This window comes from Pongo abelii, chromosome 11, assembly GCF_028885655.2.
Source record: "Pongo abelii isolate AG06213 chromosome 11, NHGRI_mPonAbe1-v2.0_pri, whole genome shotgun sequence".
Taxonomy (NCBI): domain Eukaryota; kingdom Metazoa; phylum Chordata; class Mammalia; order Primates; family Hominidae; genus Pongo; species Pongo abelii.
The window spans coordinates 117102307-117129964 of record NC_071996.2 but is presented as its reverse complement, the minus strand read 5'-3'; the positions used below and the strand labels follow the sequence as shown (position 1 = coordinate 117129964).

Genomic DNA, 27658 nt, shown 5'->3' with positions numbered 1-27658 from the left:
CCCTGTTCTGACCTGGAAAGTAAAAAAACTGGGCCTGGGAGTCTGTAGCATGCCTTTTTTGGGCTATTTCTTTATCCTGATGACGGCCTAATGCCTGAGTATCTCACTGTGACCAGGTCGTCCTTTCACAGGAAACTTGTTTATACAGCAGACACCCTTGTGGCTTTTGTCTGAATCTGTATTCAGTTTATTCTTGTCAAGACAGCCACTATCCAAAAGAGCTCTGGCTGAATATAAGGTTAAGTTCAGGTGTGCGTGTGTGTCAGGGGAGACACAATGAGGAAGTGAAGCCACAATGCAGAAAACAGAAGATATTTATTACTCACAGATTCCAGAGAGGTTGGGGTGACAACAGGAGGCCGACAGTAAGACTGGAGGTGGCAGGGAGCTCACCCAGTGAGCAGGAAACGATGGAGAGAAGGTGGGTGGCTACACCATTATTAAGGCCTATGAGTGTTACCACTTATGCTTTCCCTCAGAGGTTGTGGATTAGCTGATTTAAAGAAAACACGTGTGAAGGGAGACCTTATTTACATAATTCTAATATTGAACACTAGGCTTTCTCGTGATTAGCAGCTGTGGGGTATGTTGAGTTTAGGGTCAGTGGGATGAGGAACAAGCGGGCTATATTGCAAGCAACCACACATGGAGGAGAAATTTTAACTAGGTTATGACCCGGTTTTAAATAACTATATCAGCCCTAAAAATAAATGTAGAGGCAGCAACTATAGTAAATAAAATTTATAACATTTACCATTTAAGTACATTTTCTTTAGTAAAAAAAATTAACAATTGAAGTAAATAAAATTTAAAATATATTATTGTTCATTATATCAATTAAATGCACAGACCAACTATATTTTTGTAGTATAAACATAAAAAATGCATTATGAAATTTTAAATAACTTTCTGAATCATATTGAAGGCTGAAAGCAGACTTTAAATTGCATTTAACAAAACAACTGTGAGGGTCACAGAACTAGATGACCCAAGGAGTTAATGTATCATCTGTGGTCTAGAAGCTGGCCATGATTAGGAAGCTGTTATGATGAGGATGCAACCCATATCAAGGGAAGCATTATTCTGGTAAGACACTCTACAGATATCAGATAATTCTATCAGGTGTCTGCCAGCAGAAAAACCTTAGAAACACAGCCTAGACTCCTTTCGACCTTCCAAATTTTACTCAAGTGCATCTAATTGGCAGAACCCAAATTATGAACAGAACTCAAGCTTCAAGTGGTCCTAGGAAACAGCCTGTGCAGCACAAAAGGTTGAATAGAGACAAGTGAGGAAGTGACTCAATTCACCATCCACTATGACCAACGCCTAAATAAAAGGAACATGAATTTTTAATCGATTGGAATTTACCAACAAGAGAACCTACCATCAAAGAGAATACAATACTTGTAAAATCATCAGTAAAAACTATATTTTAATAAAATATTATTTTAATTTTGGACAAATAGCTTTCTATAATAAAAATTCATATATTCCATTTCATTCATTTATAAAAGTCACAGCAGGTAACATAAAGGTATGCTTTAATTTCTTCATTTGAAATTGTGATACATATTTCGATTTAACTATTGTCATTTTACGCTGTTGCATGTAATATTGAAATTGAAGTTAAATTGTCTCTTTGAATGCAGGCAGCTGGCATTACTAATCTTGTTAAGGCAAATATGTGCTTGCATAACTGTAGCAATGTTAATCTTTACAAATACTTTGTATAGTGCTTTCTGTGTTTACCACCTTAACAACTCAGGTTTCTTGGAGTACTTGTCCTGCAAAGTAAAAATTAATTTTTATTTTGATGCCTATTAGTCGACATAGTTATTATTTCCAGGATACAATAAGTACTCCACTTGGCTTACTGTAAATACACAAAATATTGAATAATGTTGGGCCTCAGGATACAATGCAACAGGGCTAGATAGGTTTAGGTGTGGAAAACAAGATTAAAAGTACCTCAACCAGGGTTTTACTGATAATAAGTCATGGATTCTGCTACAAAATAAAACACATTTATTGAGTGTCTACATAGGCTCTTATAGTGTAAGGCATATTAAAAACAGGTGAACTTAGGGAAAGAATTGGTCAAGAGAAAACTCAGTCTTTAAAATAAATTTATAGCCTAAGTAAAGAAATGACAAAAAGGAAAGAAGGAGAACAAAATAAAATCAAACTTATAAAAAGAATATCTAGGTAAGATTCAATAAACTAGGATATTTTCACTAAAAATTATAGCTAAATAGCCAAGATCTTTAGCTCAAGCAGTTTAAATCTAATAAGTTTGTTTCATTTAAATCTATAGTATGCAACGTATTCTCATTTCAAGTGAAGAACCATAAACTGATACTAGACACTAGTTCAGCTATATGGAGGACAGAGATTTAACGTAGCTTTTCTCTGGGTGCTATCAGGACCATCAGTTATCTGCCCTTGTCATGTCACCCTTACAGGATCCTGAAGCTTCTAATCTACCCCACCTAGCACAGATTCACAGGTCAGGGATAGGAAAGCTTGTTTGGATAACTGATAATGAAATCATCAAATTTCATTTATGTTGCCAGGATATGTTAACTGGGAGAATACAGAAAAATATAAAATGGCCATTAAATACAATTATATAAATAGATTTAAATATAAATGACCATTAAACATCAATATAAATATAATAGCAAAAGAAGAAAAAGTAGAAAATAAATGGGAGCAAATAAAGTTTTTCTGAGTGTTTTTTGTTTTGTTTTGTTTTTGTTTCTGTTTTTGTTTTTTTGAGACAGAGTCTCACTCTGTCACCCAGGCTGTAGTACAGTGGTGCGATCTCGGCTCACTGCAACCTCCGCCTCCCGGGTTCAAGCGATGCTCCTGCCTCAGCCTCCTGAGCAGCTGGGACTACAGGCGCCCACCACCATGCCCAGCTAACTTTTGTATTTTTAATAGAGACAGGATTTCACCTTGTTGGCCAGGATGGTCTCGATCTCCCGACCTCGTGATCCCCCTGCCTAGGCCTCTCAAAGTGCTAGGATTACAGACGTGTGCCACCACGCCCCGCCCTGAGAGGCTTTTTAACAGGTAAAGAATGAGGCAAATGAAAGTATTTTTTCACACAGAAAAAAACTAAAACACTGTTGTTTTTTACTTGAGCCCTAAGAAATTTTCTATTTATATTACATATCTAAAAAAGAATTAAATTGATCATCTAGGTGTTAGTAATTATATCACATGTATTGATTTCTGAATATGGGAAATTATACAAGATTATGTATAATAGTCGTTACGCTTACTTTCAGATTTCCTTTCTTATTTATATTATATGTTAATGAATGATATACATAAAAACAAACACAGTAAACATATCCAATTAATAACTTTCAGTAGCACGAGCTATTTTTACATATTCTAATAATATTTTACAAAGAACTAATGAAATAAACCTTATTAATTATTTCTTCATTTTTTTCAACTTAACGAAAAGAGAAGATATAGACTTAAGAAGGAAAAGAACATAAACTTTTAATGCAAATTTACTTATATCTTTTTAAAGAAATGTATATACTCCCATTTGTGTTTTATCTGAAAGAATATGAACAAATGTTCATTCCAGTTCTATGTATTAAGCATACCTGAATAAACATGCTTCTGAAACATGCACAATGAAATATTTTTTCATTTAGGAATATGTTCCTTTTAAAAGTATTTCATAAAATATTCTTGAGGAAAACAACTCTATTTTTTGTAACCTGAAATTCATGAACTATGCTGTAACAACTCTATCTCTATTTTTTGTAACCTGAAATTCATAAACTGTGCTGTAAGTTTATAATGGATACTGGAAGAAAAAAAGAATGGATACATTTTTAAATAATCCAAAAGGATTAAGGCAATAACTTTTTTAAAGACAAGGTATTATTAACAATAATCTTCCAACTTGAATAAATTAATTGCTATAGAACCCTGAGTTTTATATGGAAAGCAAAGGTGAAAGTTCAGCTGTCTCAATAGCATACATCTGAATGACAGAATATGTTTTGTTGTGGCAAGACTTTTGATCATCAGATGAACTGATTCAAACGTTACAGACAAATAAATGATCTTTCTACTAAACCATAGTTATGTATCCCTGAAAGACGGTGATGTATTCTGAGATGATATCCTTCTTCCAACATCGAGTGTACTTATACAAACTTAGATAGCAGGGCCTACCCCACACCTAGGCTATATGGTCTAGCCTGTTGCTCCTAGCCTACAAACCTGTATAGCATGTTACCATACCGAATATTGTAGCGATTGTAACATAATGGTAAGTATTTGTGTATCTGAACACAGAAAATCTGTGCAAAAAATACAGTATAAAGATAAGAATGGTATACCCATATTGAGCACTTACTATGAATGGTGCCTAGAGGACTGCAATTTGATCTAGGGAAGAAAGTGAGTGAGTGGCGAGTAAATGTGAAGGCCTAGGACACTAGTGTACATTACTACCAACTTTATAAACACTGTACACTTAGGCTACTCTACATTTATAAAAAATATTTTACTAAGTCATAAATTAACCTTAGCTTTCTATATTTTTACTTCATAAATTTTTTAAAAACTATTTTGTTCTTTTGAAATAACACAGGTTAAGACACAAACATGTACAGCTATACAGAATATTTTCTTTATAAAATTCTTTTATAAGACTTTTTGTATTTTTAAAAATTGTTATCTTTTACTTCTTGAACTTTTTCGTTAAAAGCTAAGACACAAGCACATACTTAGCCTAGGCCTACACGAGGTCAAGGTCATCAATATCACTGTCTTCTACATCCACATCTTGTCCCCCTGGAAGGTCTTTGGGGGCAATAACATGCATGGGGCTGTTATCTCCTTTTATTACAATACCTTCTTATGGAATACTTCTTAAAGGACCTGACACTGATTTACAGTTCACTTTTTTTTAATAAGTAGAAGGAGTACACTCTAAAATAATGATGAAAAGTACAGTAAATACATAAACCAGGAACAGTCATCTATTATCACTATCAGGTATTACGTATTGTACACAATCATATGTGCTATACTTTTTCTTTTCTTCTTTTTTTGAAATGGAGTCTTGCTCTGTCGCCCAGGCTGGAGTGCAGTGGTGCGATCTTGGCTCACTGCAACTTCTGCCTCCTGGGTTCAAGTGATTCTCCTGCTTCAGCCACCCGAGTAACTGGGACTACAGGCACGCACCACCATGCCCAGCTAATTTTTGTATTTTTGGTAGAGACAGGGTTTTTGCCATATTGGCCAGGCTGGTCTCGAACTCCTGACCTCAGGTGATCTGCCTGCCTCAGCCTCCCAAAGTGCTGGGATTACAGGCATGAGCCACCGCACCCGGCCTATGCTAACTTTTATATAACTGGTGGTGCAGTAGGTTTATTTACATAAGCATCACCACAACCACAGAGTATTGCCTTGCACTAACATCATAATGGCTACAGTGTCACTAGGTGATAGGAATTTGTCAGCTCTGTTATAATCTTATGGGACACTATAGTATATGTGGTTCATCATTGACCAAAATGAGTTAAGTGGCATAAGACTGGATTAACATAGTTTTTCAGAGAGTATTACTGTCAGTAATTGCAGAACTCTGCAACTTCAGGCAGCTTTAGATGGATGGCACTTAAATAAAAGACAATATTCCAAAAGCCTGCAGTGGCTTAATGGATAAAGTATGATGAAAAATACATATTTTGTTTCAAGTAATATCTATGTGTCTATGACAAAAAATATGCCAGGGGTCAGAATTTCAGTAAATGTGTTTCCCTGCATCTGATGTCCACAAGTCAAAGCATCTTAAACAATGAGGAACTTAGTCAATTAAATGTTGATCATTCATTTCAGCCAGGAAAGATCTGTAATTCTGATCTTAGCATCACGGCATGAAGGAATTGTATGAGAAATCAAGACATAAAGAGATCAAACCTACCACCTTTCTTAAGTTAAACATGAACAATAGAAAAATCTGTGTTAAAAGTGTACCATCAAATTTTATGTACTCAGTTTACCATTTCAAATAAACTCTTTTATTATTCCATTCTAGTGTTTAAGGTCAAGAAGTGATTTTTCAAAATCAAACCGATGTCTCTTTTTAAAGTTGATTATTATAAGATATTTTTATAATTATGGCATTTGAATAAAGCACCATATACTAAAGACATACCAATAAGGAAGTGAAACATGTAGGCAAAATTCAAGGCTATTTTTAAATATAACAATTTTGGAAAATGAAGATGATACTATTTTTCTTAAAAGTATGAATATATCTATAACTTAAATATAAAATCATGATATTTAATAAGTATGAAATAGTTGGGCCAGGTGCAGTGGCTCACGCCTGTAATCTCAGCACTTTGGGAGGTCGAGGTGGGTGGATCACCCGAGGTCAGGAGTTCAAGACCAGCCTAGTCAACACGGTGAAACCCCGTCTCTACTAAATATACAAAAATTAGCCAGGCATGGTGGCAGGTACCTGTAATCCCAGCTACTCGGGAGGCTGAGGCAGCAGAATTGCTTGAACCCGGGAGGCAGAGGTTGCAGTGAGCCAAGATCATTCCATTGTGCTCCAGCCTGGGCAACAAGAACAAAACTTCATCTCAAAAGAAAAAAAGAAATAGTTATATATTTAAAATATGAATGTATCAGAAATAGATCAAATTAATTTATATAGTACAGATAGTTTTTTAAAATCATAGACATCTGCATTTAATTAATTGCATTGTATAACTGGTTAACTTTTCAGAAAAAAAGAAAAAGCTAATTCACAAAAACTAAACTCCTGATGAATTAAAAAATAGAAGTTAAAAAAGTGAAACGATAATAGTTTTAGAAAAGTTGTATAGGTGAATTTATGTTTGATCTTCAAATGAAGAAAAATCAATGTCATACAATACCCAAAATCCATAAATGAGTATAAAACTTTAAAAATAGGCAAAATGGGATTAAAAGTAAACATGTATTTTTGTTTGAAAATCTATGAATGCCAGAATTTTATTACAGATGTTCTTGTGAGTCACCAGAAATGCTAATATGGAAGCAGTAAAGGTGTATCTAATGGCATCTTATATGTATGGTATTTAAACCACCATATGCTAAACTATATATCCAGTTGCAGCGTGAAATGAATTAGATTCAAATCACATAGTTATCAGTCTTTTTCCTTCTCTCTCAAAGTCTTCCTCCATCCCTTAATTACTAACCACTTCTCCCAGTGTTTTATTATTAAACAGTTCCTAATACTTCCCATTGATTTAAAATCATTACTTGTAGAGAACAATGACACAAAGATACTATGGATGATTCCATTGTCAGATGGAGTCTCTAGCTGAAAAGTATTAAAAACAAGGTAATGATAATATATTATTTTGTGATTACATGTATAAATATCTCACTAAAGACCTGACAAAAAAAAGAGTAAAGACAGAATTCCTTATTCTTAGATAACTGCCAAGCTTGGAGAGCTCAAGCTTCCATGATCACAGACAGATAACCTGGGCAGGAAGCTTGGGATGACTGTGGGGTGGTAAGAGAGAAATAAAGTAAAATCCAGTTTCCAGCCAACATGGAAAATCAAGGAGGAGATTCTCAATTATATAACTGTATCCTCAGAGGGCACATGCGACCCAGAAATATGTGCACCTACCTCATTGACAACCCAAGGAAGCTGAAAAAAAGAAAAAGCTGCTTTGGTTCAGAGCTGTCCAAATATTAATCCATATCAACTGAGCAGACAAAACATCCTCCAACCTCCATAAACTACTCTCAGATAGGGAGTGCTCTGGGAGGCACCAAAGTAAATCCTCCAAAGGAATAAATACACCTTCATTCTAGCCTCAAATATTCCTACAGATAATTTCCCAAGGAAAAAGAGATGCTCACAGTAAAATATAACTAAGCATGCAAGAAGCAAGGTACCACGAAGCAGAAAAAGCAGGAATAAGAATCAGCAGAAGCAGAAATGAAAAATCTAAAAAAGGAAGTTAAAATACATGAAGAACAGATTGAGTTCTAACACATTTAAAGTTTAAAAGGAGAACAGTGGGAAAATGGGAAAGAGACAAGTATTTGAAGATGCTATGGCTGAGCATTTTCTAGAAGTGATAGAAGACAATCCATGGCTTCAAGAGATCTAATAAACCCAAAAACAAGTTAATTAAAAAAGAAATGCGCAACAAATACAACACTGTGAAAATGAAGAGTATAGAATATGAAAAGAAGTTTTTAATAGTAGCCCGAGAAGACAAATTTACCACAAAGGAGGGACAGTTTGGCTGACAGCAGACTGCTCAACAGCAATAATGGAAGTCAGATGTCAGAGAATTAATATCTTAAATGTCTTAATATTAAATAATAAAAGCATTTCTGTATGCTGAAAAACATTTTTTAGAATGAAACAAGATATTTCTAGGGAAAAAATGAGGGAGCACATCAGCAAATCTTCACAAAGGGAACATAAAAGATATACTTTGGACAGAAGGAAGTTGATCTCAGGATAGAGTAAGACATGTAAGAATAAATTCATTCTTTCACTCAATAAATATATAATTAGTGCTTCCTATAGGGGCCAGGCATTGTTCTAAGCACTAGGAAAAAATCCATGAATGTCAGTGTATACAGAACATACATTTTAGTTGGAAGAGGAGATACAATAAACGCTAAAATAATTTTTTAAAAAACAACAATACAGCCGGGCGCGGTGGCTCACGCCTGTAATCTCAGCACTTTGGGAGGCCGAGGTGGGTGGATCACGAGGTCAGGAGATCGAGATCATCCTGGCTAACACAGTGAAACCCCATCTCTACTAAAAATACAAAAAATTAGCCGGGCGTGGTGGCGGGCGCCTGTAGTCCCAGCTACTTGGGAGGCTGAGGCAGGAGAATGGTGTGAACCTGGGAGGCGGAGCTAGCAGTGAGCCGAGATCGCACCACTGGACTCCAGCCTGGGCGACAGAGCGAGACTCCGTCTCAAAAAAACAACAATACAACATGTTACATACTGGCAAATATTGTAGAATTAAGAAATAAGCGGCCGGGCACGGTGGCTCACGCCTGTAATCCCAGCTACTCGGGATTACTTATAAGGCCGAGACGGGCGGATCACCTGAGGTCAGGGGTTCAGGACCAGCCTGGCCAACATGGTGAAACGCTGTCTGTACTAAAAAATACAAAAATTAGCCGGGCGTGGTGGCGGGAGCCTGTAATCCCAGCTACTCGTGAAGCTGAGACGAGAATTGCTTGAACCCGGGAGACGGAGGTTGCAGTGAGCCGAGATTGCGCCACTGCACTCCAGCCTGGGCGACAAGAGCAAAACTCCATCTCAAAAAAAAATAAAAATAAAAATAAGCAATAAGCAAAATAAGAGAGGGATCAAGAGTGTACATGTAGAGGTATTTACAATTTTATGTGAGGTGATCAGTGGATGTGGTAAATACGTGAGTAAATTTATAAACTAGTAATTGAACAGAACAATAAGATAATGTCGTTAGTATCATAACAGAATGAAATTAAAATATACAATAGTAACATGTCAGTCAGAAGAGGTGCAAATGGACTATACTAATGTCCTTGTATTCTTGAAAGGGAAGACAAATGAATTTATTAATATTCAACTACAAGTATATAAGACAGAATCTGTACTCTCTCCAAAATTAGTAAACAATCTGTAAGTTCCAAAATTCTTAGGGAAAAAATTTAGTTGAAAATGCTTTTGTAATAAAAAGGAAACCAAGAAAAGAGAGTAAAAAAAAAATACTAAACACAGAACAGCAAGTACAAAACCAGATGGCAGATTTAAACCCAAACACATTGGTATTACATGAACTATAAATTGATTTAATGCTCCAATTAAAAACAAATGAGAACTAGATTAAAAAACCAAAACTATAAGCCACTTACAAAAGACTTCTACAACACAATTACACAGAAAGGTTGAAAAAAGAATGAAAAATAATAACCATGCACATATGAAGCCAAAGAAACCTAGTGTAACTCTACAAATATTAGACAAGAGAGTTCAAGGAAAAAAGAGAACAACTCAAAATGATACATGTTTAATTCAACAGGTAGATATAATAATTGCAAATCCAATTTGAGTTAATAATATAATCTCTAAATTTATAAAGCTGAATTTACAATATACCTATCAAGCTATTTGGCACATATATAAAATGACTAATGTAATGTTTAGTCATTGTAAAATCCCTAAGATTTTACACTGCAATAAAAATGGCCTTCTTGGAAACCTTCAATTTTAGTTTGCTTTGAATTATTTTTTAAAATCTGAAATCAACATTATAATCGCTGCTTTATTTTATCTGTACGTGATTAATATAACTTTGACTAACCTTTAATTTATCATCTCTGTGTATCATTTTATTTTGGTCAACAGTTTACTTTTTTTCCTTAGTCTTTCAACAGGTAAGGTTAACTCATTTACAATTATGATCCTAACAGATATTTACTTCTGGTTTTTGAAGGCAATGGAGCATACTCAGACTTGGGGAGATGGAGAATACTAATTGGACTTAATTCAAGTTCCAGCATATAGGAGTCAGCATATCACCCAATCTGTCTGTCCTTAACTTCCTTTATTTTTGAAATGGAAATAATAACAATAATGTATTATTAAATATACATATAAAATGTTTAAAGTGGTGCCTGCAGACATGCGCTTAACTAGTATTTTTTATTTTATTCAGGTTTTTATCATATATTCTTACTTTACCCTTACCTTTAATAAAGATTAATAAACTTTCTCCTTAAGAAACATTTATTATATTTTAATTTCTTTTAGTTGTCACATTAAAGTTATGAGGCATTAAATTAATAGTTGAATAACTTAATGCTCAGTACCTGCTGTTTTAGCCCTAAAATTCCCCAAACTTTTAAAACTCACACTATGGCATGATATATTTTAAGGAAACATAGGTTGAAAGAAAAGTTAATTTCTGTTTTAATCTGTTTGAAAGTGTTTTCTATTGCCTCAGCAGTCACTGATGGGGATGGTTAGAATGCTGTCAATAAATGATAGTGAAATGGGTTCCAAGTGATTGGTCTTTGCTTTGTCCATAGCCCAGCTTCACCTTCCTGTCCCATCTTTACCCCACACTCTTGGGTGTTCAGCCAACAGTTACCCTTTCTCTTCCTCTTACTGACTTTGCCACAGCCTCTCACTGAGGAAGTTAGTAAGTTACCCTTGTTATTTTCACTTTACACAGTGTATATGCCCTATAACTAGTAGAAGTCTGTGGCATATGACGCCTTGCTGATACGGGACTTCCCCCTGGAGTTTATTCATTTGCTCATTTCAGTAAGCATGATGAGAGGGAGGCAAATGATGACGGCCTGAACTACAATGCAATCTACCAGAAGACTTAAAATTGACTTCTTAAAAGAAAACGTGGCCCTCTTTACAGGCAGAGCCTTCACTCACCTCTTTTTGGTAGTGAGCAGCTGTTCCTTTCTGGTCCACTCCCATTTCATAAGATATCAACCTTTCACATTTCATAAGACACCAACCTTTCTTTACAGTTTGTTACAGAAACTTCACTCAACTAATGAAGTGTCTACCTCAGATTTTATATTCCTGGAGTCATATGTTTAAACCTCAGAATAGAGATTATATTGATTATTTTACCACTCTTAGCTCTAATTTAGGAGAAATTACTAAAAATAATTTGTAATTATAAATTATCTTACAGCTACATCTCTGATGTCACATGATATTAAATTTAACTTCATTTTTAGGTATATATGTAATGTGTAATGTAATATGATTTTTCAGTCTAAGGAAAGGAGTCATTTTATAAAATCTTTATTCTTAAGGATAAAGGGACAAAATAAATATTGGCTTTCCAAAAGAATTCAGAGTATTGTTGCCCTAAAAACTAAGTGCTTCCAAATGTATTTGAAATTCAAATATATTAATACAAGTTATATTTATATTTAATTTTTCAAAGGATATGTAGAGATTTTGGCCAGGCACAGTGGCTCACGCTTTTGGTCCCAGCACTTTGGGAGGTCGAGGCAGGCAGATAGCCTGAGGTCAGGAGTTTGAGACCAACCTGGCCAACATGGTGAAACCCCACCTCTACTAAAAACACAAAAATTAGCCAGCCATGGTGGCCCATGCCTGTGGTCCCAGCTACTCGGGAGGCTGAGGCAGGAGAATCACTTGAACCTGGGAGGCAGAGGTTGCAGTGAGCCGAGATGCCACCACTGTGCTCCAGCCTGGGCGACAAAGCAAGACTCCGTCTCAGGAGGAAAAAAAAAAAAAAGAAAAAGCAGAGATTTTAAATTAGGGAATATTGTAATTTAGTGTCAAAACAAATTTTACCATAAATGATATGCTGAACTATGCTCCACTAAATAAGTATGCCTAGATTAAGAGTTTTTTTTAAAGAATTCATGATAAACTTGTGGATATCTAAGCACTTTTGGCGGAGGAGCCAAGATGGCCGAATAGGAACAGCTCCGGTCTACAGCTCCCAGTGCCAGCAACGCAGAAGACGGGTGATTTCTGTATTTCCATCTGAGGTACCGTGTTCATCTCACTAGGGAGTGCCAGACAGTGGGCGCAGGTCAGTGGGTGAGTGCACCGTGCGCCAGCCGAAGCAGGGGCGAGGCATTGCCTCACTCGGGAAGCGCAAGGGGTCAGGGAGTTCCCTTTCCAGGGGTGACAGACGGCACCTGGAAAATCGGGCCACTCCCACCCGAATACTGTGCTTTTCCGACGGGCTTAGGAAACGGTGCCCCAGGAGAGTATAGCCCGCACCTGGCTCAGAGGGTCCTACGCACACGGAGTCTCGCTGATTGCTAGCACAGCAGTCTGAGATCAAACAGCAAGTCCGCAGCGAGGCTGGGGGAGGGGCGCCCGCCATTGCCCAGGCTCGCTTAGGTAAACAAAGCAGCTGGGAAGCTCGAACTGGGTGGAGCCCACCACAGCTCAAGGAGGCCTGCCTGCCTCTGTAGGCTCCACCTCTGGGGGCAGGGCACAGACAAACAAAAAGACAGCAGTAACCTCTGCAGACTTAAATGTCCCTGTCTGACAGCTTTGAGGAGAGCAGTGGTTCTCCCAGCACGCAACTGGAGATCTGAGAACGGGCTGACTGCCTCCTCAAGTGGGTCCCTGACTCCTGACCCCCGAGCAGCCTAACTGGGAGGCACCCCCAGCAGGGGCAGACTGACACCTCACACGGCCGGCCAGGTACTCCAACAGACCTGCAGCTGAGGGTCCTGTCTGTTAGAAGGAAAACTAACAGAAAAGACATCCACACCAAAAACCCATCTGTACCTCACCATCATCAAAGACCAAAAGTAGATAAAACCACAAAGATGGGGAAAAAACAAAGCAGAAAAACTGGAAACTCTAAAAAGCAGAGTACCTCTCCTCCTCCAAAGGAACGCAGTTCCTCACCAGCAACAGAACAAAGCTGGACGGAGAATGACTTCGACGAGCTGAGCGAAGAAGGCTTCAGACGATCAAATTACTCCGAGCTACGGGAGGATATTCAAACCAAAGGCAAAGAAGTTGAAAACTTTGAAAAAAATTTAGAAGAATGTATAACTAGAATAACCAATACAGAGAAGTGCTTAAAGGAGCTGATGGAGCTGAAAACCAAGGCTCGAGAACTACGTGAAGAATGCAGAAGCCTCAGGAGCCGATGCGATCAAATGGAAGAAAGGGTATCAGCCCTGGAAGATGAAATGAATGAAATGAAGCAAGAAGGGAAGTTTGGAGAAAAAAGAATAAAAAGAAATGAGCAAAGCCTCCAAGAAATGTGGGACTATGTGAAAAGACCAAATCTACGTCTGATTGGTGTACCTGAAAGTGACGGGGAGAATGAAAACAAGCTGGAAAACACTCTGCAGGATATTATCCAGGAGAACTTCCCCAATCTAGCAAGGCAGGCCAACATTCAGATTCAGGAAATACAGAGAACGCCACAAAGATACTCCTCGAGAAGAGCAACTCCAAGACACATAATTGTCAGAGTCACCAAAGTTGAAATGAAGGAAAAAATGTTAAGGGCAGCCAGAGAGAAAGGTCGGGTTACCATCAAAGGGAAGCCCATCAGACTAACAGCAGATCTCTCGGCAGAAACCCTACAAGCCAGAAGAGAGTGGGGGCCAATATTCAACATTCTTAAAGAAAAGAATTTTCAACCCAGAATTTCATATCCAGCCAAACTAAGCTTCAGAAGTGAAGGAGAAATAAAATACTTTACAGACAAGCAAATGCTGAGAGATTTTGTCACCACCAGGCCTGCCCTAAAAGAGCTCCTGAAGGAAGCACTAAACATGGAAAGGCACAACCGGTACCAGCCACTGCAAAATCATACCGAAATGTAAAGACCATCGAGACTAGGAAGAGACTGCATCAACTAACGAGCAAAATAACCAGCTAACATCATAATGACAGGATCAGATTCACACATAACAATATTAACTTTAAATGTAAATGGACTAAAGGCTCCAATTAAAAGACACAGACTGGCAAATTGGATAAAGAATCAAGACCCATCAGTGTGCTGTATTCAGGAAACCCATCTCACATGCAGAGACACACATAGGCTCACAATAAAAAGATGGAGGAAGATCTACCAAGCAAATGGAAAACAAAAACAGGCAGGGGTTGCAATCCTAGTCTCTGATAAAACAGACTTTAAACCAACAAAGATCAAAAGAGACAAAGAAGGCCATTACATAATGGTAAAGGGATTAATTCAACAAGAAGAGCTAACTATCCTAAATATATATGCACCCAATATAGGAGCACCCAGATTCATAAAGCAAGTCCTGAGTGACCTACAAAGAGACTTGGACTCCCACACATTAATAATGGGAGACTTTAACACCCCACTGTCAACATTAGACAGATCAACGAGGCAGAAAGTCAACAAGGATACTCAGGAACTGAACTCAGCTCTGCACCAAGCAGACCTAATAGACATCTACAGAACTCTCCACCCCAAATCAACAGAATATACATTTTTTTCAGCACCACACCACACCTATTCCAAAATTGACCATATACTTGGAAGTAAAGCTCTCCTCAATAAATGTAAAAGAACAGAAATTATAACAAACTATCTCTCAGATCACAGTGCAATCAAGCTAGAACTCAGGATTAAGAATCTCACTCAAAACCACTCAACTACGTGGAAACTGAACAACCTGCTCCTGAATGACTACTGGGTACATAATGAAATGAAGGCAGAAATAAAGATGTTCTTTGAAACCAACGAGAACCAAGACACAACATACCAGAATCTCTGGGATGCATTCAAAGCAGTGTGTAGAGGGAAATTTATAGCACTAAATGCCCACAAGAGAAAGCAGGAAAGATCCAAAATTGACACCCTAACATCACAATTAAAAGAACTAGAAAAGCAAGAGCAAACACATTCAAAAGCAAGCAGAAGGCAAGAAATAACTAAAATCAGAGCAGAACTGAAGGAAATAGAGACACAAAAAACCCTTCAAAAAATAAATGAATCCAGGAGCTGGTTTTTTGAAAGGATCAACAAAATTGATAGACCGCTAGCAAGATTAATAAAGAAAAAAAGAAGAATCAAATAGATGCAATAAAAAATGATAAAGGGGATATCACCACCGATCCCACAGAAATACAAACTACCATCAGAGAATATTACAAACACCTCTACGCAAATAAACTAGAAAATCTAGAAGAAATGGATAAATTCCTCAACACATACACCCTCCCAAGACTAAACCAGGAAGAAGTTGAATCTCTGAATAGACCAATAACAGGAGCTGAAATTGTGGCAATAATCAATAGCTTACCAACCAAAAAAAGTCCAGGACCAGATGGATTCACAGCCGAATTCTACCAGAGGTACAAGGAGGAGCTGGTACCATTCCTTCTGAAACTATTCCAATCAATAGAAAAAGAGGGAATCCTCCCTAACTCATTTTATGAGGCCAGCATCATCCTGATACCAAAGCCTGGCAGAGACACAACAAAAAAAGAGAATTTTAGACCAATATCCTTGATGAACATTGATGCAAAAATCCTCAATAAAATACTGGCAAACAGAATCCAGCAGCACATCAAAAAGCTTATCCACCATGATCAAGTGGGCTTCATCCCTGGGATGCAAGGCTGGTTCAATATACGCAAATCAATAAATGTAATCCAGCATATAAACAGAACCAAAGACAAAAACCACATGATTATCTCAATAGATGCAGAAAAGGCCTTTGACAAAATTCAACAACCCTTCATGCTAAAAACTCTCAATAAATTAGGTATTGATGGGACGTATCTCAAAATAATAAGAGCTATTTATGACAAACCCACAGCCAATATCATACTGAATGGGCAAAAACTGGAAGCATTCCCTTTGAAAACTGGCACAAGACAGGGATGCCCTCTCTCACCACTTCTATTCAACACAGTGTTGGAAGTTCTGGCCAGGGCAATTAGGCAAGAGAAGGAAATAAAGGGTATTCAATTAGGAAAAGAGGAAGTCAAATTGTCCCTGTTTGCAGATGACATGATAGTATATCTAGAAAACCCCATTGTCTCAGCCCAAAATCTCCTTAAGCTGATAAGCAACTTCAGCAAAGTCTCAGGATACAAAATCAATGTACAAAAATCACAAGCATTCTTATACATCAATAACAGACAAACAGAGAGCCAAATCATGAATGAACTCCCATTCACAATTGCTTCAAAGAGAATAAAATACTTAGGAATCCAACTTACAAGGGATGTGAAGGACCTCTTCAAGGAGAACTACAAACCACTGCTCAAGGAAATAAAAGAGGATACAAACAAATGGAAGAACATTCCATGCTCATGGGTAGGAAGAATCAATATCATGAAAATGGCCATCCTTCCCAAGGTAATTTACAGATTCAATGCCATCCCCATCAAGTTACCAATGACTTTCTTCACAGAATTGGAAAAAACTACTTTAAAGTTCATATGGAACCAAAAAAGAGCCCGCATCGCCAAGTCAATCCTAAGCCAAAAGAACAAAGCTGGAAGCATCACACTACCTGACTTCAAACTATACTACAAGGCTACAGTAACCAAAACAGCATGGTACTGGTATCAAAACAGAGATATAGATCAATGGAACAGAACAGAGCCGTCAGAAATAATGCCACATATCTACAAGTATCTGATCTTTGACAAACCTGACAAAAACAAGAAATGGGGAAAGGATTCCCTATTTAATAAATGGTGCTGGGAAAACTGGCTAGCCATATGTAGAAAGCTGAAACTGGATCCCTTCCTTACACCTTATACAAAAATCAATTCAAGATGGATTAAAGACTTAAATGTTAGACCTAAAACCATAAAAACCCTAGAAGAAAACCTAGGCATTACCATTCAGGACATAGGCATGGGCAAGGACTTCACGTCTAAAACACCAAAAGCAATGGCAACAAAAGCCAAAATTGACAAATGGGATCTAATTAAACTAAAGAGCTTCTGCACAGCAAAGGAAACTACCATCAGAGTGAACAGGCAACCTACAAAATGGGAGAAAATTTTCGCAACCTACTCATCTGACAAAGGGCTAATATCCAGAATCTACAATGAACTCAAACAAATTTACAAGAAAAAAACAAACAACCCCATCAAAAAGTGGGCAAAGGACATGAACAGACACTTCTCAAAAGAAGACATTTATGCAGCCAAAAGACACATGAAAAAATGCTCACCATCACTGGCCATCAGAGAAATGCAAATCAAAACCACAGTGAGATACCATCTCACACCAGTTAGAATGGCAATCATTAAAAAGTCAGGAAACAACAGGTGCTGGAGAGGATGTGGAGAAATAGGAACACTTTTACACTGTTGGTGGGACTGTAAACTAGTTCAACCCTTGTGGAAGTCAGTGTGGCAATTCCTCAGGGATCTAGAACTAGAAATTCCATTTGACCCAGCCATCCCATTACTGGGTATATACCGAAAGGACTATAAATCATGCTGCTATAAAGACACATGCACACGTATGTTTATTGCAGCATTATTCCCAATAGCAAAGACTTGGAACCAACCCAAATGTCCAACAATGATAGACTGGATTAAGAAAATGTGGCACATATACACCATGGAATACTATGCAGCCATAAAAAATGATGAGTTCATGTCCTTTGTAGGGACATGGATGAAATTGGAAATCATCATTCTCAGTAAACTATCGCAAGAACAAAAAACCAAACACCGCATATTCTCACTCATAGGTGGGAATTGAACAATGAGAACACATGGACACAGGAAGGGGACCATCACACTTCGGGGACTGTTGTGGGGTGGGGGGAGGGGGGGATAGCATTAGGAGATATACCTAATGCTAGATGACGAGTTGGTGGGTGTAGCGCACCAGCATGGCACATGTATACATATGTAACTTACCTGCACGTTGCGCACATGTACCATAGAGTCTAAAGTATAATAATAATAATAATAATAATAATAATAATAATAAAATAAAAATAAATAAATAAAGTGTATGGCAAAGGAAAAAAAACAAAAAACAAAACAACTTGTGGATATCTATCTAAGTAAGGTAAAAACTAAATGAAACTTAGGGAAGAAAGAACTTTTTAAAAGGTAACAGATGTGCATTTGATAATTTATTCAATTAATATTTACCCTGTAAATGAAATAGTACTATGCAAAGAAACATTTTAATTCTGAATTAACTGTATAAAAGCAATGAAACCTACATTATAAAATAAGTAGTTATAAAATTAACCTGTGGAAGTACAAGTAATAGGGGGCCAAATTAACCAAACCACATTATCCTACTGAGGCTACATGGCAAATAAATAATTTGAAGTCAGAACTCTTCATGAACCATTTATTATAAATTGCTACTAGGATAATAATAAGATGAGCAAATATTAGATGAGCAGATTGCCCAAATAAAACAAAAACTGACTTTTCTGTTATGAGCAGAAGATGATTGATTTTGCTATGTTAACAATCCCCAAATCACAGTTGTTTAAATAAAAGTAAGCAAAGACTTATTTCCTGTTTATCCTATATGCATATCAAGATCAATATGAGCAGAACAGTCACTCTCTGTAACGTGGCTACTTGTGGCAGAAGAAAATGAGCTTGAGAATGTCATACTGGCAATGAAATCTGGCCAGAAGATATGTCTGTTCCAAACCCACTAGACAGAACCTGTCTTAAAGTCCTATCTCCCCAAATGGAGCCCCTAAAAAGTACAATCCTACCATGTGTTAAAAAAAAACGGAGAGTTGGAAATAATTGGTGAACAGCATTATAACTGTCATATTCTTCATACGGTATATTTTTAACTATGCTACACTGACAATAATAACAAAAATAATAAAATAATAGTAAACTAATATCAGAAAGCAATGATAATTTTTAATGTCTTATGGAACCTCTGTATTGATATAAGTTATAAGATATATATTTGCCATGACTTCTCATTTTTAAAATTTTATAGTGGTACTTCTCAACATTCAATTTTTCATATGCCAAGAATAGTAATGTAGCTACTGTTATGAAATAAATTAGTTTTATATCTTTAAAGGCATTATATTTTAAGGAATGTGGAAAATCTTTTACAGGTTTATCAGTCATCGCTTTCATATGCTCTATCTTCTGAATAACTGGTCATTAATCTCCTACCTTGCCTAATTTATGAATGAAATTTTATCATAAGTATGTATGTTTAGGGAAAACACAGTATATATAGGGTAGGGTTCAGTACTATCTACAATTTCAGGCATCCACTGGGGATCTTGAAATGTATCCCCCATGTAAAGACGGACTACTATACTTAACTATATTGGCGCTACAAAATGTTCAATAATGAGATTTGAGAATGTAATCAATTTACAGTCAGTAAAATAACAACCTGCGCAATATGAATTATCTTGCACTGTAAGGCAATAAAACCAGGATATTATTTGAATGCTAAAGTTTTTAGAAAACTATACAGTTTTTAGAAAACTATAAAGTGTTTAGAAAGAGAAAAACTTAAAACTCCAATGAAGAGAAACACTTAAGAAATTCAATGAATGAATGAGTGATAATTATGGCTTAAAAGAAAAGCAGAATTTTTAAAAAATATTGATAGATAGCAACTGTAGACAGAAAAAGAGACACAATTGAGGCAAAATGTCATGCTGACAAAAATCGAAAATAACTTCTCAACCTACATTTACTAATGTTAAGAAGAAAGTATACATGTAAGAAAAAGTAATGAGAGGCCAGGCGCGGTGGCTCATGCCTGTAATCCCAGCACTTTGGGAGGCCGAGGCAGGCTGATCACAAGGTCAGGAGATCGAGACCATCCTGGCTAACACGATGAAACCCCTTCTCTACTAAAAATACAAAAAAATTAGCGGGGCGTGGTGGCGGGCGCCTATAGTCCCAGCTAGTCGGGAGGCTGAGGCAGGAGAATGGCGTGAACCTGGGAGGCGGAGCTTGCAGTGAGCCGAGATCGCGCCACTGCACTCCAGCCTGGGTGACAGACCGAGACTCCGTCTCAAAAAAAAAAAAAAGAAAAAGTAATGAGAAAAAAAGTTGGTACTAAACGGTTAAATGTGACCAATTATACAACAGCATAGAGGATGTTTTGAAGCCATTAAAAGTGATAATTTTGAAGACTCCATAGAAATACAGAATTACATTAGCAAACAACAAAAAATACAAAGAGTAAAGTATGCTATAATTGCAAACATGTATGCACAAAGAAAATTGGAAGAAAGTGCAAACGTGAACAGAATAATGTGAAGGTGTAGATTCTCCTTTTTGCTGATATTCGTGAAGTTTTGTTGTATATCATAATTTTTTCTAGAACTGCAATCACAATTCATAGATTTTCTATAGAAATAAAAATTAATAAAAATAAATCAATAACCATCATCTTAGTGACATAGTGAATAAATCTGAAACTGATAAAATGTTGGCTGCCTTAATAGGGCTCCTAACATGAGTTAGTTGAAAAGATCAACAGCATTGGGCTGGGCATGGTGGCTGACGCCTGTAATCTCATCACTTTGGGGGGGCCGAGGTGGGCAGATCACCTGAGGTCAGGAGTTCGAGACCAGCCTGGCTAACATGGTGAAACCTCGTTTCTACTAAAAATACAAAAAATTAGCCGGGCATAGTGGTGCACACCTGTAATCCCAGCTACTTGGGAGGCTGAGGCAGGAGAATCACTTGAACCCAGGAGGCAGAGGTTGCAGCAAGCGGAGATCTCGCCATTGCACTGCAGCTTGGGGAACAAAAGTGAAACTCCGTCTCAAAAAAAAAAAAAAAAAATTAACAGCATTTAAAAATATATGCACACATCAATAAGATTAATTACTATATGCTTGGAGAAATTTATTTCTTAATTTGGTATTAAGATCTCTATTTTTATTACCCCTGTGAAACACACTTCAGTTGTCATCTTATCAAAATCTGAACCTGTAATCCAAGCACTTTGGGAGGCCAAGGCAGGTGGATCACCTGAGGTCAGGAGTTTGAGACCAGCCTGGCGAACATGGCGAAACCCCATCTCTACCAAAAATACAAAAATTAGCCGGGTGTGATGGTGGGTGCCTGTAATCCCAGCTACTTGGGAGGCTGAAATGGCAGAATAACCTGGAAGGTGAAGTTTGCAGTGAGCTGAGATCACACCACTGCACTCCAGCCTGGGTGACAGAGTGAGACTCCACCCCAAAAAAAAGAAAAAAAAAAATCTGAACCTACAGCAATTAAGAACTCAAGAATTGATGTCATCATCATTATCTTTATTACGATAATCCCAAAACATTTTATAAAATGATACAATTATTTATTCACTCTATTAAAGAAACCTTGAGTTATCATGGAAAACAGAATGAGAGTGCCTTTTAAAAAGCAAAAGTAACTAATTAAATTATTGAATAGAGTAAGCACAGTGAAATGAGAGGAAACAAATGGGTTTTAAATTTTTATTAAGCTGGATTAAAATCCTACCTCAGTGACATTGAGCAAATTCTTAATCTCTATAAATGTCAATTCCCTCATCTCCAGTCATCCTCATTAGGATAGTGGTGAGTATCTCCACCTGTCACTTCCCCCATCTGTATAATGACGGTATCTAAACTTACATTTTATTCCCCAACCATAATACTCAAAACATCCCAGTTATAGTGCTAGACAATTCTAGACATAATATGTCTTTCAAATAGTTTAATAATCTTCACAGTGCTATGAAATAACTGCCATGGCAGAGACTGACTAGCTGTTAATGAAATTCATCTCCTATCTTTCCTAAACACAGAGATGGAACATATTTCCCACCTATTCCCCTCTTTTACTTAAGTGTGGCAGTCATAGCTGGACCTAACTTCTGGTGAGTGGAACGTGGCTAAAACTAGTATGTATCACTTCCACACTGGCCCCTAAAGGCTCTTCATTATTTTGCAATTTTCCCTTATCTTGTCTTGACTAATGGCTGGATACCAACTCCCAGTGCAACCTGGGAAGCAATCTGAGCTCCAGTTGATCAATCGCACACATGGTGGAAGAAGCCAGCACCTGGACTAGAGCTAACCTGACACTCAGTAACATTCTGTTTGGAATTTACATTACTGAGAAATACTCTTCTATAGGATTTGAAACATCCTACATTTGGGGATTTTTGTTACAACTGTCAGTATTACTTTCACCAATTCGAGTGCTATTATTTTTATTTTAAATTGAGAAAATTGAGGAACTTTGAGTTTAATAAATAATTCACAATCACAAATCTGGTAAAGAGTTGCTCTAGAATACTAACCTAAATAATGTGACTCTAGAACCAGCACCTACATATTTAGTTTGGTGATTTATAAAAGATAACCATTATTATTAATCAAATAGGGCATGCATTCTCAACTAGGATAATAGCACGTCGAAGAGGTGAAAACTGGTTTATGGGGAAGGGGTAAATTAGGAGATATTACAGTGTTTTTGGACTTCTCAAGGGCTGCAGTACATAAGCAGATATAGAGTATATCTGCAATAGTAATAAAATTTTATGAGAGAGGGAGTAATTAGGAAAAAAAATATCTAGAAAGGCACCTTAGGGGACAATAATGAATAAAAGGTTCAGACCTACTGAAACAGGTGATGGAGATTAACATCATATGAAGTACAAAGCCATCATTTTATTTTATAACTACAGAATTTATTGGATATGCTACTTTTCAAAAGTTTAAAAATAATTCAAAAAAATAAATAGCATATTGTCTGGCTTATAATAAATGCCACTGAAAACTAAAGAAATTCATGTTCATACCAAAAGAAACATGTCCAAGTCTACATAAAATGAAAGAATGAGAAAGAAGAACCCACAGCATTCTGGTGTATTTGCATATAACCCCTTTATTACAACTTGGATAAAATTAGTTATTTAAAAGTTATTAAAAAGACACACCTTCAAAATACATTCCAATTCTAAAAAGTTGATTCTATAAATCTACTGCAAGCATATGATTTCTGATATTTTTTCAAAGAGCATGTCCATATTTAGCAGCATATTTTATAATAAAAGTTTTATCTTATTTTGGAAGAAGGAAAAATACTTAATCTTTGTTCAGTTTATCTTTATTTTTTATAGTGACTATCAAGAAATGTCTCAATGCTTTTGTCTCTTGGTTTGGTGGGAAGAGGAGAATATTAGTTTTTCACTTCTAAAAACTGACACCCAATAGCTAAGAACTGAATTTAAGATGTTAGAATTGTGGGTAAATGGCAGTTTCCATCTAGCATTTATCTCTTTTCTTGCTGGGTCCTGCTCATGGCCAATTTCATTTTACAGTTCTTGCAATTCTTTCCTCCCATCACTCGATCAAGAATGAAAACTCTTAGGTAACCTAAATCATACCCAGGGGCATAAATGTACGCCACAAGAGTAGGCCTAAACTGGACTTTCCCCAGAATTTAGACAGAGAAGTGACAGATGTTATATTCACAGAGAATCACAGTGAGTCTCAGTGTGATGTGAACTTCTAAATCTAGTAAGTTTCAGGTTTAGTAACGGACTCCTTTCTTTCTCTAGAAACTCATTCCCAAAAAAAGGAATATAAAAGTGGCTATAAAACAGAATAAAGGACTTCTTGTTTTAATTCTAACATTCCAAGAGCTTGCAAGTTGCTCCATCCTTAAAATAAGAAAAAGTTGAACAAACTAAAAACCATGAACTTTTCTTGAACCTATCAGAGAACTGAAGTCACAAGGCAAACCATCACCCTTAAATCTGGAGACAAGAGAAACACAACAGAAGTCTCACCTGAAACAGAAGCCACTGGAACCATAAATTGATGAGGACACCACTAAATGGTAATGTTGATAAAGTACTGGAGGTTAAGCATGGACTAGCTTGGAAACTAACTAGAAACCAAAAACTAGAAAGTCTTGGAGGCCATAGTCTTGGGGAGGCCTTTACATTTTTGTTTTCTTTACTTTCAGAACCCTACGATGTTCTCAAGAAGACACACACTAAAAAACAAACAAACAAAAAAAATCCCTTCATAACTCTGGCAGAAGAAATGAAGAAATAATCATTGTGAAATACACTCAGGTCTGTTCTCCAAGGAAAATCACTTTCCCCGACCTTTATCCCAACTGGAGGAAGAAAACTGTTCCCATTTCAACCCCTTCCAGCATTCCTGTCACAACAAAAAATGTGGAACCTACAGAATGAGAGAAAATTTCTGCAGTCTATCCATCTGACAAAGGTCTAATATTCAGCATCTATAAGGTACTTAAATTTACAAGAAAAAAAAAACAACTCCATTAAAAAGTAGGTGAAGGACATGAACCCTTTACATGAACAGATATACCTGCAGCCAATAAACATGTGAAAAACAGCTCAACATCACTGATCATTACAGAAATGTAAATCAAAACCACAATGAGATACCATCTCACACCAGTCAGAATGGCTATTAGTAAAATGTCAAAAAACAATAGATGCTGGTGAGGTTGTGAGAAAAAGGAAAACTCTTATACTGTTGGTGGGAGTACAAATTAGTTCAATTAATCTGGAAGACAGTGTGGCAATTCCTCAAAGACCTAGGGGCAGAAATACTATTCAACCCAGCAATCCCATTACTGGCTCTATACACACAAGAATAGAAATTATCCTATTATAAAGACATGTGCAGACATATGTTCATTGCAGCACTATTCACAATAATAAAGACATGAACTCAACCTAAGTGCTTATCTTCAAGGAGAACTACAAACCACTGCTCAAAAAAAAAATCACAGATAACACAAGCAAATGGAAAAACATTATTCCATGCTCATGGATAGGGAGAATTGATATCACGAAAATGGCCATACTCCCCAAAACAATTTATAGATTCATTCAATGCTATCCCCATTAAACTACCACGACATTTTTCACAGAATTATAAAAAACTGTCTTAAAATTCATGTGGAAACAAAAAAAGCCTGAATAGCCAAGGCAATCATAAGCAAAAAGAACAAAGCTGGAAGCATCACACTACGCAATCTCAAACTGTACTATAGGGCTATAGTAACCAAAACAGGGCTACAGTAATCTAGGGTAATAGTGGATCTTTTGAGCAGTGGCTTGTTGTTCTCCTTGAAGACATCCCTCCTTCACTTTCTTTGTTACCTGTATTCCTGGGCATTTTTTTGCGGGGGCCATTGTGAATGGGAGTTCATTTGTGATTTGGCTGTCTGCTTGCCGAGATGGATGAACAGACACATTGACCAATGAAACAGAACAGAGAATACAGAAATAAGACCACACACCTACAACCATCTGATCTTTAACAAGCCTGACAAAAACAAGCAATGGGAAAAGGATTCCCTATTTAATAATTGGTGCTGGGAAAACTGGCTAGCCATATGTAGAATATTGAAACTGGACCCCTTCCTTACACCATCAGCAAAAATCAACTCAAGATGGATAAAAGACTTAAATGTAAAACCCAAAACTATACAAACCCTAGAAGAAAATCTAGGCAATACCATTCAGAACATAGGCACAGGTAAAGATTTCATTACAAAAACATCAAAAGCAATTGCAACAAAAGCAAAAATTGACAAATCGAATCTAATTAAACTAAAGAGCTTCTGCATAGCAAAATAAACTACCAACAGAGTGAAAAGACAACCATCAAGAGTGGATAAAGAAAATGTGGTACATATATACCATGGAATACTATGCAGCCATAAAAAGGAATGAGATCATATCTTTTGCAGGGACATGGATGGAGCTGGAGGACATTATGCTTAGCAAACTAACACAGGAACAGAAAACCAGATACTGCATGTTCTTACTTATAAGTGGTAGCTAAATTACGAAAACACATGGACACATTGTGGGGAACAACACATACACTGGGACCTGTTAGAGGGCAGGGAGTGGGAAGAGTGAGAGAATCAGGAAGAAGAGCTAATGGAAGATGGGCTTAATACCTGGGTGACGGGATGATCTGTGCAGCAAACCACCATGGCACACATTTACCTATGTAACAAACCTGCACATCCTGCACATGTACCCCTGAACTTAAAAGTTGGAAAAGAAAAAAAAAAAACAAAAAACAGCTGAGCATGGTGGCTCATATCTGTAATCCCAGCACTTTGGGAGGCTAAGGTGGGTGGATCATCTGATGTCAGGAGTTCAAGACCCAGCCTGCCCAACATGGCAAAACCCCGTCTCTACTAAAAATACAAAAAAAATTAGCCGGGCGTGCTAGCGGGCGCCTGTAATCCTAGCTACTCAGGAGGCTGAGGCAGGAGAATCACTTGGACCTGGGAGGCAGAGGTTGCAGTGAGCTGAGATCACGCCACTATACTCCAGCCTGGGGGACAAGAGCAAAACTCCATCTCAAAAAAGAAAAAAGCTCAGATATAATGTAGATGTTGGAATTATCAGACAGGGAACTTAAATTAACTGTGTATAATATATTAAGGACTCAAGTGGAAAACTAGAAAACATGCAAAAATAGAAGGATAATGTAAGCAGAGAGATGAAAACTCTAAGAAACCATAAATAAAAATATAAAAATGTAATAGAAATGAAGAATGCCTTTGATGGACTTATTAGTAGTCTTGGCACAGCAAAGGAAAAAATCAGTGAGCCTAAAAATTGGTCATTAGAAACTTCCCAACCCGAAATGCAAAGTAACAAACAAGTAAAACAAACCAACAAAACAACACAACATTGAGGAGCTAAGGAACAATCAAAAGGTGTAACACATGCCTAATTGGAATACCAGAAGAAGAAGAGAGAACAGAGTAGGAGAACATTGGAAGAAATAATGGCTAGAACTTACCCCAAATTAATGACAAACACTAAACCAAATATTCAGGAAGCTCAGAGAACACAAAGTAGGAGAACTACATCATATTTAAACTTTAGAAAACCAAAGACAGAAAAATATTTGAAAGAACCCATAGGGGAAATAATGCCTTATCTATGGAGAAACGATAATAAGAATTAGCATAGATTTCTTGTCAGAAACCATATAAACAAGAGAGTGAAGTGAATTATTGAAAGTATTGAAAGAAAAACCTATCAATCTAGAGTTTTATATTCAGCAAAATGAAGTGGAAGAGATGGAATAAAAAAGCCAAGACAATCCAATTATCCCACAAA

The 27658-nt window shown here is 36.9% G+C and overlaps 1 protein-coding gene and 1 long non-coding RNA gene across 5 annotated transcripts in view; one reads left to right on the top strand and one right to left on the bottom strand.

Moving 5' to 3' along the window:
- Positions 1–27658, bottom strand: part of SPAG16 (sperm associated antigen 16) — a 1150408-nt gene that overhangs the window by 670283 nt on the left and 452467 nt on the right. The window lies entirely within an intron of this gene.
- Positions 281–27658, top strand: LOC129058118 (uncharacterized). Its single transcript, XR_008522980.2, has 3 exons — positions 281–421; positions 24241–24360; positions 24490–27658. It is a non-coding gene; the product is annotated as an uncharacterized LOC129058118 (long non-coding RNA).